Genomic DNA, 18,012 nt, shown 5'->3' with positions numbered 1-18,012 from the left:
ATTTGGAACGCATCAAATTAAATTTCGACTAGCAGAAAGTGCAATATACTGCGTCCAGTATGAAAATGGAATGAGGTATACATGAATTTTCTAAGCGCGTGATTTTTCTCGAGAAAATTGGAAGTTCTCTCTTCATCTGAAACACATACGGCAAATAGAATTCAATTACTTTCTATTACAATTGCCGAATTCATCAGTTTGTTCACCCCTAACGAACTAAAGAAAACGTCGCCGTGATATTTGAGTTTACAGACATGTATTACCTTCAGATCTATCAACTGACATTCTCTTTATTTTGATCCCTAGGGAAGTTAATTCACGTAAAAGTTCAATAAACTCTTGAGATAAAAAGTAGAAGGAAATCCGATCTCGAAATATCGCCACCGTCAAAGTACGACTCGTAAGACGAAATCGACTTGCCACCACAACGTCGTGGTTAAATCTCAAAATTCCAAATACATCCGCGTGTGGGGCACGCGCGGATGATCCCATGTTAATAAATAATTCAAGGAGGCATAGTGAGTCGATTATCTCTGTTGCTACTGCACCTAAAGCAGAATGGACTAAATCTCACCCTCCGTTTGAAGATCCCCTGAAGGAGGGATGGCTCTCAGACATGTAATCGGTTTTGCTCGGTATGTCGGATTTTTTCTATTTCAACTATGGTGATGGTGTTCGTCCCTAATGTAACAAAGAGAGTTCTAGAGATACGTCGACTGGCCGTAAGACAAAATCGACCCCTAATCACGACGTTGTGGCTAAGTCTCGAGCATCTCAAGTTAATGCACGCGGAGCCGGCGCCGATCATCTTGTAATTAGAAATTATGCAAAAATTCCGAAATCAGCAAACAAAAATATCGACCCTTAGAAATATTATGTAATCTTCAGTAAAAAAAAAAGGAGTATTCGGACAAAAAAATCTCTATAAAGTGAGTGTATAACAGCCGCATATTTATACGGGATTTCTCGGAAAGCGCGGCAATCAAACCACTTATAAGTCTACTCGCAAATGAAAATATCAAGCCCAACCCTACTACGGCGTCAGCACGTTTTACAGGTTCATCAAATGAAATGAGTACCGAAAGAAAACTAGTTTTCATATTTCGACGAAGAGGCCTTACCAGTTGACAGATTCTCAAATTTGATGGTCCTATCAGAGCAGTAGTCACGGCAGTAACCAACTCTATCAACCGCTAACTCAACCGTGAAAACTGTACCTTACAACATTTTTAAAACAGCGATTTTATTGTGAATATCTTCATCAGGAAATAACTTTATGGATACGACATGTACGGTTATTGCACTGCAAAAAATATGGCTTTCAAATATACATGTCATAACAATTATACATGATCATCTTTTTCTATTCAATTATTGTGAATCAGGGGACACAAGAGAAGGAGCAAATGAGCGAAAAGAGGACAATGTCGGGATTTTTATGGACATAGATGGGGTTTTTAATGATACTTTCTTTCACATGATGGAGGAGACAGCATCAGTCTTCGAGATCGAAGTATTCATGATCAAATGGATAACCGTCATGCTTCGGAAACGAGTGGTATACTCCTCTTTCGCGCACAATAAGGTCAAGGCGCTAGCGGGGCGGAGCTGCCTGTAATAGGGTAGGAAAGAGGGCTTTCTGACTCCCGCTGTGGCTACTTATCCTGAATGAGCCCCTCATTGAGCTTTAGAGCAGGAATGAAGGCTCATATTCCGCAAATTACAAAAGGCGCGGGACCATGTTCAGTATTGCTGCTACTCTCATGGTCTTTCAGTAAACGCATGTAAGATTAAGATGGTCTTCATATGCGACAGAAGGAGAGTCGTAGGACCTCCCTCTATACAGGGTGTCTCAGAATTACGTGCTGATACTGAACCGGCATGTACAGGGTCTGAGTCTCAGCGCAAAAGTCCTTTTCCACTTTTGGATCGGAAGCACCCCTCCAGAGATATTGGCATACTCATCATAGTCCGTGGCATTTTATGAAATCCAAGGAAGTCAATCCCGAACATGGGGATGATTCTGATAATTAACGTAAAGAATACTAACCTCGATAGAAGTATAAGATGAAAAAATGCAAATCAATTGGCAGAGAATTGTATGATTATAAAAAGGCAATAAAGCCATTCAAGATTTGGCTAAGCATTAAAGCCTTAGATTCGACTGATGATGTGAAATCAATGAATGGATGCTTTTTTTTTTTCATTTTTTTAAATCGTAATTTGACAAAGTTCCGATCATGATTACATTTCATTCAACTATTTGAAATATGCAGATCATCTTAAAGGCGAAAAAAAACACAAAAAATTTAGGAAAAAAAATTAATGGCCCTTTACGGCTACCCGGAGGTGGTCCTCCTGTCCTCTGTTATTTCGACCCAGGGCAAGGTCATACTAGTCTGCGACTCTGTCGGAATCCCTCAGAACCTGGGACGCTAATTCGGCCGAGGTGAATATTTTCACATTCCCCTCACGATCCCGCGTACTCACAGCCATCAATTGCCGCGTTCCGTCGGGAGCGATTCTCTCAGGCTACTCAAAATGGTGACGCATGTTGGATCGACAGGAGCCTCTTAGACTCCAGACCCATGGGCCATAAGCGGTAATCTTTTTCTTCCCGAGCCAAATGCAGGTCTGAGACACAAAGCCGTCACTGCATGCTTCGAAGCGACCCATGAGATTTCACATCTCGCCCTCGTGCTTGTTTGAAACCTCCTGCATTATATGCATTCTATCTACGTTCTGTTTAAAGGGAAGTCTGAATCCCTTCGATAATACAGCTGTCGTAAATAGGATAACTAATTCTTCGTCTGCGGATAGTTCTGTGTCCAACAGCATGCTCTTAGAATCAGTTAGAAGTTTCTTCATCATTGCAGCATCACGTCCACATTATATATTAATGGGCTTCGTTCATTTCTGAGCGGTGGCAACTAGTGTTAATATTTCAATATATTTCACCATACTATTATAATTTCATCAAAATAGAAGGAGGGGTTATGAATTAGGTGTTAAGAGACGTTTAAAGTTGTATGGAAATTGATGGAGAACTGAGAATAAAAAACATTTGGACACAAATAAAAGTATTGAATTATGAATTATTATCTGCTTTATTATTGAAACGTGAACGATCTTATGAATTAGCCAATGAATTCACCAATGGTCTTCGTTAGTTAAGAAATATTGAAAAATACTGTAAATATTTATTAATGCGACACAATACTATGTCCTTTTATGAGGAAATATGAAATTAACAATTAATTACTCAAATTAAATTACAATTTTTTCAATCCAGATTAAGGAAGTATTACTGTCTCCCCACCACTTTTCATATTTTCGGCCGATTCCTCGTAGAGTGTTAACCAGGTTGACGGGAAAGAAAGTAGCGTTTTTGAGTTTTAATGTTATTTAATGGCTCACAAAGTCTCACCTTCATGCGACTATTTTTATACATTTTGTCTAAAGTTTTATGAATTTTGGAAAAAGTTAAGAAAAAACGCACACAAGTTGTTGCACAGCGATGAAACTTCGTGAGTTATTTAATAACGTTAAAACTCAAAAACGCTATATTTGCTCCCGTCAATCTGATCAACAGTTTGCGAGAAATCGGCAAAAAACGTGAATAGTAGAGGGAAGACGGCAATATCTCCTTCAGAGATGAAATTGATACAATCCATGGGGAATTTAATCTCACATTGATCGCATCTGATTCCATCCCTTAATTTTAATTAGAGGAAAAGATATTCATTTTTGAGTGAAAGACATTGAAGAGTGAAATTTCGACGATTCTCAGCATTGCCATTTTCACCGCGTTTCTAATAGAGGAAAAAAAAGTCTGATGGATAATAAAATCGGTCTCAATTGATAGTGAATTTAATTCTCCATCGATCGTCCTTGATTTCATCCCTTCATTTTAATTAAGGCAGGAGTTAGGAATTATGTCCTTCTAAAATTTGATTATTTTTGGAACGGGGACAGCGCTTTCAATTTTGAAAAGTCAAAAACCCAATCCTGAAGACACCGATAAAGGAGGGGTCAAGTTACTCGGAAACACACAAGTTTCGCAATTTTGTCACCGATTATTTCCCTTCAAAATTGTTTTCTTTCCGGGACGGGGATACCGCTTGCAATGTTGTCAATTAAAAATTCGAATTTTGACGCCACGACTTGAGAAGGGATTGAACTACTCGGGAAAATAATTTTCGAAACTTGGTTATCAACTATTTCTTTTCTAAAATTGTTCATTTTTGGAGTAGGCATAGACGCTTTCAACTTTCACAATTCAAAAACCAATTTTGGCTACGCCACTTCAGGAGGTATCAAATTATTCGTAAAACTAAGTTTTGGAATATTATCAGCCATTATTCCCCTTCAAATTATTATTTTTTTTCGTAACCGAAATAACGATTTTAATTGAGAAAATTCAAAAATTCAAACTTGAAGACGCAACTTCAGAAGGGAACAAATGACTTCGAAAAATTACTCTGAAAAATTAGTTTCGAAATTTTAAGAGCAATTATTTCCCTTCGAACTTTTTTCCTTTCATAACGGGTATAGCGCTGTCAATTGGCAAAATTCATAAACCCACCCTTGAAGAGAGGCCTCGAGGAGGGGTCAAGCAACACGTGAGCATAAGTTTCGAAATTTTGTCACCAATTATTTCTGTTCAAAATTTCTTTCTTTCCGGGACGGTGATACCGGTTTCAAATTTGTCAATTAAAAAACCGAATTTTGACAACTGAATTTTAAAAACTTCGTTCTGGAATTTTGTCAGCAATTATTCCCCTTCAAATTATTTTTTTTCGTAACCGGGCTAGTTTTTTAAATTTGGAAAATTCAAAAACCAAAGCATGAAGACGCAACTTCAGAAGAAGTCAAATGACTCAGAAAAATTACTCTGAAAAATTACTTCAGAAATTTTCTCATCAATTATTTCCATTCAAAATTTGTTCCTTTGCGAAACGGGAATAGCTTTTTCAATTTTGTAAATTTTAAACCCCAATATTGAAGACACGGCTTGCGGAGGGGTGAAGTTACTCGGAATAACAAGTTTTTAAATTCTGGCAACAATTATTACCCTCACAAATTTGTTGCTTTCCGGAACGGGGATAGGGTTTTCAATTTTTAAAATTAAAAAATCCAGTCTCGAAGATGCAACTTGAAGAGGGGCCAATTTACTGCAGAGAAGAAATTTCAAAAAATTCTGAGCGAATAATTTCACTTGAATATCATTTCGCTCTTCAGTTGTTTAAAAAGATGAATTCATCTTCAAGTCACAAAAAAATTAAGTCCGAAACGTCGTCGAGGTGATTGCACGAGTAAACAACTATATTCAAGTTATTAACGCACAAATCATTGCGCAAATCATTGACACATTAGCAGTATTGTAAGTACTTGCTAATTGGTGATGAATTATCATTTTTTGTTTTCAAATATATGATTCCTGTTAATAACCTCAACGCACAACTTGCAGACTGCCTTCATGAGAAAACCATCTGCGGTCGACCGCAGATTAGAATAACTCATCTAAAAACACCTAATTCAACCATTGTTTTTCCCCATCACTGTCCATGTATCCCAGTATTCAATTGCTCTGTAAGTAATTATTTCATTAAGACTATCTTAAAAAGTGAAAAAATGTGACTTTTTTCCTTCAAAATGTTTCTCTTTCCCGAATGGGGATAGTGTTTTCAAAATCGTAATAGTAATTTATGTTACAAGGGCTGAAAAGTATTTTGGCAACGTGTTTTATCAGAATCGATTTTGATTAAATATGTTGCTAAAATGCTTTTCAGACTGTCCAACATGTTATTTTATGTTACAGAGGCCCGACTAACCTTGTACTTTTATTGCCCGAGGGAGGTAAGTAAAAATGAAGGCGATAAGCGCTCATTTACCTCCATAGGGCAATAAAAGTACGAGGTTAAGTTGGGTCGAGTGACATAAATTCCAATACCCAATCTTGACGACACGGTTTGAGAGGGAATCAAATTACTCGGGAAAATAATTATCTAAACTTGGTTATTAATTATTTCCTTCCAAAATTGGAAATAGATTTAGAAATTGTCAGCAATTATGCTTCTTCGAACCTTTTTTCTTTTCATAACGGGTATTAATAGCGCTATCAATTTCAAAAATTCATAAACCCACCCTGGAAGAAAGGAGGATCAAGCAACACGAAAACATAAGTTTCGCAATGTTGTCACCAATTATTTCCCTTTAAATTTTTTTCTTTGCGGGGCGGGGATACCGCATTCAATGTTGTCAATTCAAAATCCGAATTTTGACGCTACCGTTTGAAAAGGGATTGAATTACTCAGCAAAATAATTTTCGAAACTTGGTTATCAAATATTTCTTTTCTAAAATTGTTCATTTTTGGAACAAGGACAGACGGTTCCAACTTTCACATTTCAAAAACCGATTCCGGCCATGCAACTACAGGAGGGGTCAAATTATTTTTCTTTTTGCAACCGGAATAGTGCTTTCAATTTTGAAAATTTTAAACCCCAAACTTGAAGACACACCTTCAGAAGGGGTCAAATCACTCCGAAAAATTACCCTGAAAAATGAATTTCAAAATTTTGTCACCAATTATCTCCCTTCAACATTAGTTCATTTGCGGAACGCGGATAGCGCTTTCAATTTAAAGAATTCAAAAACCTAATCTTGAAGACACTGCTCGAACAAGGATCAAATTACTTGGGAAAATAATTTTTATCATTCTGTCTTTAATTAGTTCTTCTCAAGTTACTCGGTCAATTAATTTTCTCGCTTTTGTCGTCAATTATTAGCCCTCATTTTTTGTTTTCGTAACGGACAGGATGAAACTGGATTTTCAATATTTTTAATGCAAACTCTCGATCTTGGAGACCTAGTTATTCTTTATGGTAAACTGCGTATTTTTATAATTGTTTTGCAAATTTGGCGGATCCTTTCAAGGCAATATCGCTCTTTAGTCCCCTTCAACAATTTTTGCTTTTTTAAAATTATCTTCTTATAATTATTGGCGTACTTTTCACATCACAATTCGTATCCTCTATTTTTCTATTTTTTGCCTACTAAAGATTTTGTTTGATAGACGGTCCATGCAGGCTTTCAGTCAATAGAAGTTATTGAAGTCGATACCTTCGGAGAAATTCACATTCAGAAAATTACAGTGAAAAACGCAGATATCAAGCACACATCCATATTCTACGACAACAGGTTGAGTTTAACTAAGGAAAGATTTTTTCGACGGATTCGGGGCGATAAAAATGATTAAATAATCCATAATTATTGAAGACGTGTCGGCGGTGCGAGATGTAAGATCGAAGAATCACGATATACAAAGACACCATCACGAATACGGATAGGTGAAAGGGGGAAAAATACTAAGTACGTCACAATACACATTTTCATACATGTATACTGATTTGAAAGTCGAATTTTTATATTATGTCTATTTACATTGACAAAAAACTTTTGTAAGTCTTAATGACATGTGTCCTGAAAGTATCCAAGTATATAGAATGAAAAGAAATTATTATGAATGCTTCCCGTTAAAAATTCGGGAGATCCTGCTGCGAATCGGTTGTCATGAGAATCGACTTCAACCTAAGATCCGACACCGAACCGGGGTTATTATTCATTGCTGGGCCGGATGTCCGGCGAATGTTAATTGCGAACATCGGCAATTTTGGCTTTAATATTAGGCCGAGCAATGGTCGAATGCGATGATCCTACATCAATATTTGATTTGAACTCATTTTTATCGTGACAAGCTTATTGTACATGATAACCAATCATTCGACATTTTCGGTGTGTTACTTAACAAAACCATTAAAAAAATTTGCTTGCCTGCTTCACATCAACTTAAGCGGCTGCGTAACTTCTACATTTGAATCCAGAAAAAGTACTTACGGGCGGAGATTACACGTTTGAGCGAAATCGCAGTTTCTATCCATCGTATAGAACAATAAATAAATTTGTTGAACAACAATTTCCATTTGTTCGTCACTTTACATTTCCAAATTTGATTAAACACCACATCATTTACAAATGTTTTATACTCCTTAAAGATTAGCTTTCGAAATGATCAATATGACTTGTCAAAATGCCGTGTCACCAAAAAAATATCACGTTTTCTAAAAGGACCAGGAATCGCTGTATCCAAAAGATGTATGCATGTCATACTTGAAGGATGGCGACGAAAGCGAAAGCTAAAGCAAGACACAGGCAATGATCCTAAGAGACAGTGAGAGTGCAAGTGATGAATGAAGGGCGAAGAATAATGAAATCGACATGGAGATGGAGCCTACTTGTGCAAATGAGAATGCTGCATGAATCGAAGCCATCCATGGCGTCGGAGTAACATTCATTCTCATCATCATCAAATTCCTTTAACAATTGATGATGATGAGAATGAATGTTACTCCGACGCCATGGATGGCTTCGATTCATGCGAGGATGAGAATTCGGAAGATCATGCACCTGAAGTTGATATAGATTCAGACAGTAATTAAGGATCACACGAAGAACAAGAGTTTGATGATGCTGATTCTGAGGATGATGTCGAAAATCGTCAATATGAAGAGTACTTCTACGATGAAAACCCGCTGTATCATGATGCATCCATAACTATTGCTGAAAGTATCATAATGATTCGACAATTCTTCCTAAGGCACAATTTGTCGGATTCAGCCTTAATTGATTTATTACTCCTCATTGCTGCACATTGTCCTGTCAACAATAATTGTATCAAAACCCTTTACTTCTTCCGGAAATGGCTGAAGAATTCAAGTTATGAAATTGTGAAACACTTCTATTGCTCTGCTTGTGACAAGCCTCGAGCAAATTTCACTGAGAAATACTGCCCGCAAAACCAGACGTCTTACCTTATCGAAATTCCTCTCATTCCGCAGCTCTTTGAACTTTTTAAACGTTTTGGCTTCTCCAATAGTCTGTCGCAGCGCTTCAATAGGGACAAGAGAGTGCAGAAAGTCTAGAGGATATATATGATGGTGATGGATACACAAGTTATTACACTAATACAGGAGGAGTGGACTTAACTTCTCAATCCAATTTATCATTTATGTGGAATTCCGACGGGATTTCATTATTTAAATCATCCACGTTCAGTATTTGGCCATTTTTCCTAAAAATCAATGAACTCTCGTCTACGGAGCGCAATAAACCAACAAATACCATTATGGCTTGATTGAGGTTTGGGTCCAAAAAGCCAAATACTAATCGATTCATGGATTCATTGATCAATCCTCTACGGAATTTATGTCGTGGTATTCCTCTGTATATTGATGACTTGTAAAAATATATCATAATGAAAGCTGTGACAATATGCGGTACATGTGACCTGCCTGCTAAAGCCATTTTTCTAAACATGATGCAATACAATGGGAAGTTTGGCTGTCATAAATGCTTGTCTACTACAGTCAACATTGCAGGTCATAGAGTTTACACGCAGGTGAAGGATTGGGTACTGCAAACATTGATGAAAACCAAACAACATGCACAAGAAGCAGAAGATCGAACAAAGTCAATCTATGGTGTTGAAGGTCCAACGGTTCTGTCACTAATCACGCCACATTATATCCGATCAACTGTGTTTGACTCAATGCATATGGTCTCAGTTATTTCAAAAATGCTTTTGAACGTATGATTTGGAAAAGATAATAGACATCACTCTGCTTCTCTTTTTGAAAAGACAACAGCCGTGAACCAACGCCTCTGTGCTATAGAACCACCTTCTTTCGTCCAACGAGCCCCAAGAACGATTGATGACCTTGCTCACTGGAAGTGTTCAGAGCTCATCTTGGGGTTATTGATCTACTCTGTACCAGTATTGAATGACATAATGTCAGAAAAATACTTCTGTCACCACCAACAATTGGTTTACGGGTTGTATCTATTTTCCCAAAATTCTATTCCTCTTGATAAATTGCTGAAAGGAAAAGTACTTTTTGATCGATACCTAGAGAGTTTTGAAGAGTTATATACTTCCCAATTTATGACTGCTTATCTCCATTCTTTAGCTCATCTTTGGTGCATTGTCCGTGATTTCGGGCCATTGCACGTCACTTCGTGTTTCATGTTCGAAAATGCCCATGGTGTACTGAAATCGTACTTGCATGCCACTAGAAACCCGCAATTACAACTATGTACGGCCGTTGCCTCATATATGCAATTGGCTACCCTTCGATGAAGATATCTACAGCCGAGTAACATTGCTTCTACATTTTGCGATAAAGTGGAGAAGAAGGGTACACACCGATACAAATTATTGCGTATAGCTAATGAGGAATCCATCATCGGCACTGTTAAGAAAATTCTAGACGTTCCCCGCTGGGTTCGCGAAGTCTTGGCCCAATCCAATATTATTGAAAGAACAGTGTACGAATTCAATAGATTATGGCACAAAAGGATCACTTATGTTGCGAAATCGTACACAAGAGCGCTGTAAACAAATTCCACATTTGTAGAATTTACTCTCAATGATACTATGCACTTCGGGTATATTGAGAAATTCATACCTATCTCAAACTGTTTGTGTACTAATAGTTGCTGTGATACTTGTGTGAACGAAGCCCGATCTATGGCAATAATCACCAAATCTTCAACATCCCACCCATTTAAATTTCTTCAACATAGCATAAACACTGGAATTGTGATCGAGTCCATCCACCGAGTAACCATTGACTCCGACATTTCCCGATGCGTTATACCTGTGTCTCAGCTCAGAGCAGTCTATTTCCTAGTTGAATTTGGAAATACAGACTACATTCACGCAATGAAAGCCGTCAATCTATAATAAAAGTTAACAGATGTAAGAAATAAAAATCGAAACCATTGAATTGTCATTATATTGCACATTATATCGTAACAAGCCAAGTATTGTCGGGTGCTTCCTGAAGGAACTTGGCCAGCTGTTCATCTGTGAAAACTTTTGACTTCTTCGTTACGTGATCCGAATTTTTCTGATGGCCCTTTAAGAAAGTTGCGACTTTCTTGAATTGGTCAATATCGATTGAGTCATGTTGCAAGAGTTTTTTCTCAAAATCGAGTGTATCGCCCAAAGGGATGACAGTGCCATTCCATATTTAACTTTCTGATTCCGGTCGATCCCAAATGCCTCTTCAGCTTGTTGAAATATTCTAGTAAAACAGCTTCAGTGATATTTTTACATCTTCTCCTTCAGAAAACGTTTAAACTTGTCATAAGCTCGTTCATAATTTTTTTTTGTATTGCGGAGAGATTGTCCTTGATTTAGATTTAGCGAAATCCAAAACATCTTGGGGTACATGATCTTCGTCATTTTCGGCATCAAGTTCATTGTCTGAGATGTTCTGATAATCAAGTGAATTGACATTTGCTGATGCACTTGGTGTCAAGCTTTAGTCAGTTAGTCCATAGAACATGTCTGGCGAAATCATTTCTTCGTCACTCGGCTCACTGTCGGGTACACAATTTTTCAACTTTCTGATGTTTTTTTTCTCAATTTGTTTTTTCTCAATAACGTTCAGATGATGCAACAATTTTGCAACCGTGTTCACAACTTCTACTGCTGTCACGGATCACTGTCGCTCTTCATAGAAACCATCGTACATCCAACCGATGGCCATATTGACCATATCGACTCCCTTCATGTTGCAAATCAAATGCTAATGTAGGTAACTGTATAACCTTACATAAGTCTTCTGAACAAAAAAATCAAATCTCTTCCGAAGATCTTTAGAACAACATGGCTCCCGAATCTTCTCAATTTTTCTTCCAGAGATCTTTTCGAGATTTTCGCAAAAGATTTTATCTTCTGAAGAATCGTTTTGGGTCACCAAGAAGATCTTCTCCATAAACTTTCAGAGATTCTTCCAAGATTCTTTGAAAGATGTTCTAAAGACACAAATTTTTCTACGTGGGCGTCTACACCTCCAAACATCATTCATAAGAACTCTCTACGTATTGAGTGTAATCCAACTGCAGAAGCCTACATTAATAATCGACGTGTGCATATAATTCACGAATTCTTCTCAAGCATTTCACCTGGATATAAGATCATTGAAACACCTGCCCAGGTCATTTACTTACCAATCGTGGTGCAGTCAATAAACTATCTGCAATTGAGGATTGTGGACCAAGACGATCGTCATGTCAATTTCCGCGGCGAAGTGATTTTAATACAGCTCATTGAATAATGGGTATTGTGTTTGAGGGGGGAAAAGTTGGTTGCTGTTATAAAAGTACGGACTCATGTCGGCAAACGAACAGTCGTCGACTGCATCTCACGAAGCTGGCATCGCAGAACGTCAAGTTCCTGCGGACTCTGGGTCTAAGAATTCGCGGAAAAGGAGGAAAGCGAAGGTTTGCTGTGTCTTCATCGTCCGCTATTACTGCTATCTGCCGTGGAAGAGATCCTGAGCGTTCAGAAGCGGATAATCTTTGATGATTCCATTGCTCATTATGAGATTCATTCACACCAAACCATTTGCGTCGTCTTCCTTCAGCAACAATGACGAAATCCGTATTTCCGTACAACACCAAGATCTCTATGTACTGCCATGCAGGAGTTCATTGCACATTTGTTGTAAATTGACGAAAGCTGATAATACACTCGTTGCAAATACACAACTTGTGAATAATGCAGTCTGTCATTTATTCGAGGAAATACGCTATGAATTGAATTCTGCGGAAATCGATAGATGTAAAAATGTTGGTTTGACGACACTAATAAAAAATTACGTCTCTCAGAGTCCTAGCCAGGAATATCTCATGGAAAATGCGGGCTGGAAGATTGACAGCGAGAAGAAAATAACTGATGAGGCAGGATACTTTGATGTATCCCTTGAGCATGATTTTAGGATTCACTAAAAATTATCAGAGAATTGTTGTGAATGCAAAGCATGAGCTAATCCTAACACGTTCACACAGTGACTTGAATGCTACATTCCAAGCCAATGATAGAACGCAGGCTGAACAATTCGAAATCACAATCAACAAGATTGATTGGATGTTGCCCTACGTTAAACGTGCCGACACTCGAAACGGACAGCTTCTCAATCAGATTTCAAAAGACACCGTGGTGCCGATTAGCTTTCGCTCTTGGGAATTGTACGAGTATCCTCTGCTGCCGATCACAACGAAACATGCCTGAACTGTGAAATGCTCAACGCAATTGTAGAAACCGCGTTACGTCATTTTCGGTTTCCAAATAGCTAGAAAAAATGAGGCTCTGAAAGATGCAAGTGCATTCGATCATTGTAATATTCGAGAAATCAAGTTATTCTTGAATTCGCAAAGGTATCCCTATGGAAATCTCAATTTGGAGATTGCAGACAACCAATCCGCTTTTGTCTACGATATGTACACCAGCTTCTAAGCCTCCTATTGCCATAAAGAGCCAGAACCACTATTCAGCAGAGCGGACTTCTTGAATACAGCACCACTCATTGTCATCGATTGCTCCAAGCAGAATGAGTTGTTGAAATTCGGACCTATGAACTGTCTGGAGTTTGAATCATCAGAGTTCTTCTATCCCAATACCGCAGTCTACTGCTTGATCCTATACGATCGAATCGTCGAATACAGCTTACTCACCAGCAGCGTCAAGAAATTTATTTGAACAAGAAAAATGTAATCATTCCGCTGAATAAATAAATAAATAAACAATAATTATTGGAAAAGAAGATACTTTTATATATCATCAATAAAATCACGACCAAGAGCCGAGTCTTTAACCGGTTTTCAATGATTCAAACATTATGTTTACATCGAGTTTGAGTTCGTGTTGAATGCCTAGCATAGGCGCTGCTGGACTTTTCTCATACAGATTTGGCCCTCTCTTTTTCTTCAATCCACTGCTCCATGAACTGAGCCAACGATCTCGCACAAAATTATCTTCCACTCTCACTATCAATTCTTCCATACAGTTGAGAATAACAGTCAGTTTTTTCCCACTGCTGATGAATAATGGCAGGAGTGAGTCATCTGAAGCATCTTCCTCATTCTTCTTTCTCACAGTAACATAATTCCTCTCCTAAAACAGCACATCACTGATGACATTCCAGATATTTTCCGGTGGAACATCACCGAAATGCTTCTCCACTATATTCTTAAATTCGGGACAGTACGGCGGAGTACTATTCAAATAGCCTATGTTTTCTGGTGGGAGATTTTCCATAATTACAACTAAAGTGCTTCCTAAAATTTCGCGATTTGTATCTCCTTATTCCCTCCACCAGTCTATCCAAATTTCGTTTCATCTGAAGTTTTATTCTTGTATGCATTATTGATTTCTAGAAAAGCGTTTACATTGGTAACGGTTAATTTTTTTCTGAGAAATTCTTTATACCAACTTTCCAATAAATTCTTATCCACACAACTCTGAATTTCTTCGATCTCCACCATCTCAGTTGATGAGGTGAATGACTCTTGCACTCGTTCGCATGAACTTTTCCATCACTATGTCATGATCGCAGCGAGATCACAACCAATGTTTATGCGACGCGTACGTGCTCATCGGTAGACACACAAAGCATTCGACATTCACTGAGTGTCAGGAAATTTTATTGAAAAATTAAATTGACTCACGTCTGTTTTATTATCATTAATTAATTATCATCTATTGGAATAAAGTACTTAATGTTCCATTTCCATTATGTTGGAAACATTCAGTTAAAAAAGGACCAATTAATTTCTTTTTGTGCTGTGTCATAAGCGTTCGATGTAAAAACCAAAAAAGAAAGATAATTTCAAATTACTAGACTTTTTGTGTTGCATTGTATCATCTTTTGGAGACTAAGGTGGAATAGTCATTCCACTTCGAAAACAATTCACTACGCATCGAATATTAGTTCTTCTCAGAATATTGTAATAATTTGTTCTTAATTAAATTGACTTTCCTTGACGACGCCACGCGAGTGAATATTTGGCCCACTCAGCACTCTCCCGTAATCCAATTACATCTCGACCATCTCCTACAAATATCCCCGAAGCCAGATCCCTCTCTGAACACATTGAAAAGTATGGTTCCAGCCACAAATGTAGGTGAATAACCAGCGCCCTACATTATATCACTGCACTGTACCAAGTGTGGTAGTAATTTCTACAAACTTGAATAATTCATGAAAACATCCAAAAAAAATTTGGGTGAATTTTTCACCAATACTAATCATGACTAGGCCAATGAATTCCAGGTGGTACGATTTTGAATAATCCGATTTGATATTCCAAAATAGAAATTTGCAATGAAAAACCGTGGAGAATATATTTCGGGAATTGTTTTCGGCAATTATTATTGCCCTTCCGAATATTGCAATTGTAAAGGTGAAAAATATAAATTTTCCATCATCAACGTTGGAATATATTTCGGAAAATTCCATTGCAGATTTTCATATTACATTTTTCATTTTTCAAATGAAACTTACACATGTAAAATTTCTTTTTGCATTTATGAAATGAGGACGTAAGTGTTCTCCTTATTTCGGTGGTGAATCGTACCTTCTAACTGGAAACTTCGATGAAATGATAGAATCTGGAACGAGAAAGTTTGTACAGGTATGTTTGTACTTGACAGGTTTTCATTGCAATGTTTTTCCAATTCGCGATTGTTTGAGTTCAGTGTTGTCAGTACAATTCCACCTTCTGAATTTCCAAGGACCCCATCTTCATTTTATGATAGTGCATCATATAAGCCCCTTTTTCCATTGAGCATCGTCATTCATCGAAAATCTCGTCCATACTTATAATTTATTGAGTATAATGCTAGTTCTATCCTTTGCTATTTTCATTATTAATAAAAACGGGAAATTAACGGACTTTTACCGTTGTCTGCCAAGAGATAAAATTGCATGAATAATGTTCATATCCCTTCAAAATCCGTTCGGATATCTCATGTCATCGCAGTATCTCAGAAACTGATTTGATATGTTAAATGCAAATTTTTCTGCGTTCATCAACGTAATAATTTTTTCGAGTGAAGTCAGTCAGCCTCAATAAAGCTGAGCTTTCAACTGCTAAAGCTTGCTGACCACTGTTATCATCGTCACCCTTTAAAATTCTTATCAGACTTATATTAATTTTCTCAATGACTATTACGGTTATTACTTTGTGACGTGCATGGATTGTGTGGGAGTGCGAAAGAGAGAGAGAGCCCAATTATTAGTCGTACAATTTGTGGAGAAGTGGAAAAAAAAAATAATATTAAATAATTAAATCGATCACGAAATGTTTGCGAAGTTCCCCGGAACGGCCGGAGGTTACGCCTAGTGCGGATAGAATTTAAGCGAGGTTAAAGGCAGGGGATAAATTTCGGAGGGATTAATTATAGGGGAAGATGTGTCGGGTTTTCTAATCGCACGGCAAAGAGTGATAATTACAATTATCATCCGGCGTGGGATAGAGGAACTCCGTTCGCGAAATTTTCCCGGGATGAATAGTCTGGCTGCGAGTGGCAGCACCCAAAGGGAGGTATTTTTCAGGTACGTTTAAGGGTGGGAGGTCAGTAGGGGTGTGACGACAAACAGCCCACTGAATTGCCGATTGTGTTTGTCGCGGAGGGTATTTTTCGGTAGCAATGTGTTGTCCACGGATCCCTGGGGAGACAACCGGGAAGACTAGCCGCGATAATTGCGTAAGAGTAGAAATTGGAAAATTTATTTTTCCCTCATTCAAATTTGAATCGGGAGGTTTGGCGCGCTGGGTGACGCCGGCGCCGCCGGAGCTAACCCACCAGAACTAACGTTCTAGCGAGGAAAGAGTTCCGCCATCTATTTGACAGTTATCGCCAGGACGCGAGAGTGATAGGAGAGTTTTCCCCAATTCCACCACAGGATGGGAGGATCCCACCCCGGGCACAAAATTCGTGCCAAGGTGAGTGTTACGGCGAGAACGTCAAAAAAAACCGTAGAGCACTGGGATGTGGTTAAGGAGAGGTTTCGAGAGAAATAATCGTGACGCGAGACGCACTGAGTTTGTCACAGAGAAATATATTATATTTCGAGTTTTATAATAAGTCCAGTAAACAAATAAATATGTCAAAATAACCGCGAGCAAACACTTAATTGATTGAACACGGTAGAGCATTATATTCGAGAGAGATTCACATGATAATTAACGGCGTAATTATAGAGCGTTAGAGAACGACGTTAGACCGTGAACATCCGAAACGAGAAGAAGTAATAATAATTATTAGAGAGGTAGGTCAGCGACACAGGTGCGTAATTGGGGCATCTATATCTGCCGAACGACCGGTCAGTCAGAGACGGTCCAGGAGGTGCTGCCACCCCATGGCCCTATGCCAATATGAGGCTGATGCCTCAACATTCTCCCCCCCGTCAGGAACCTCGTTGCTGACTGAAGGAGCAGAGATATTCCGAGATAACCTAGAACACTAAACAGAGATTAATCAAGTCGGTAGAGACCAGCTTTAACTGGTAGAGATCGGCAATAGAACCAGTTTGGAGATCGGTCTGGTCAACGACGTCGAAGCGGTCCTGAGTGTCACAACTCTGGAGAGACCGTCTTTTCCAGGATGTAGAGCTGTGACACGAGCAAGAGGCCACTTCGTTGGCGGGAACCGGTCGTCGTAGAGAAGTACCAGGCTGCCGACTTTGATTTCGTTGGACGGATGATGCCACTTAGAGATAGACTGAAGCTGCTGCAGATACCCTGTAGACCATTGCTTCCAGAAGAACTGCAGCCTCTGCTGAATCAGTTGCCATCTTGAGAGCCGTCCAACGTTGAGATGTTCTAAACCAGGCTCGGGAAGAGTTATTGGAGCTTCTCCAATGAGAAAGTGTCCTGGAGTGAGACAGGACACATCGTCAGGGTCTTCCGAGAGCGCTTGTAGAGGCCTGGAGTTGAGAACTGCTTCAATCTGGGTCAGCAGCGTTGAGAGTTCCTCGAACGTGAGAGTTGTATCCCGAACCGTTCGAGAGAGATGATACTTCACTGACTTGACCGCTGCTTCCCATTTCCCTCCAAAGTGAGGGGCTCCAGGAGGATTGAACGTCCACCTCGTTCCATCC

General features: G+C 38.6%; 1 protein-coding gene across 1 annotated transcript in view; it reads left to right on the top strand.

The window, feature by feature from the left end:
* The window catches only part of LOC105272233 (MAP kinase-activated protein kinase 2), a 61,235-nt gene that overhangs the window by 28,963 nt on the left and 14,260 nt on the right, over nt 1-18,012 (top strand). The window lies entirely within an intron of this gene.

This window comes from Fopius arisanus, unplaced genomic scaffold, assembly GCF_000806365.1.
Source record: "Fopius arisanus strain USDA-PBARC FA_bdor unplaced genomic scaffold, ASM80636v1 scaffold00150, whole genome shotgun sequence".
NCBI lineage: Eukaryota > Metazoa > Arthropoda > Insecta > Hymenoptera > Braconidae > Fopius > Fopius arisanus.
This window is presented reverse-complemented; position numbering and strand designations above follow the sequence as displayed.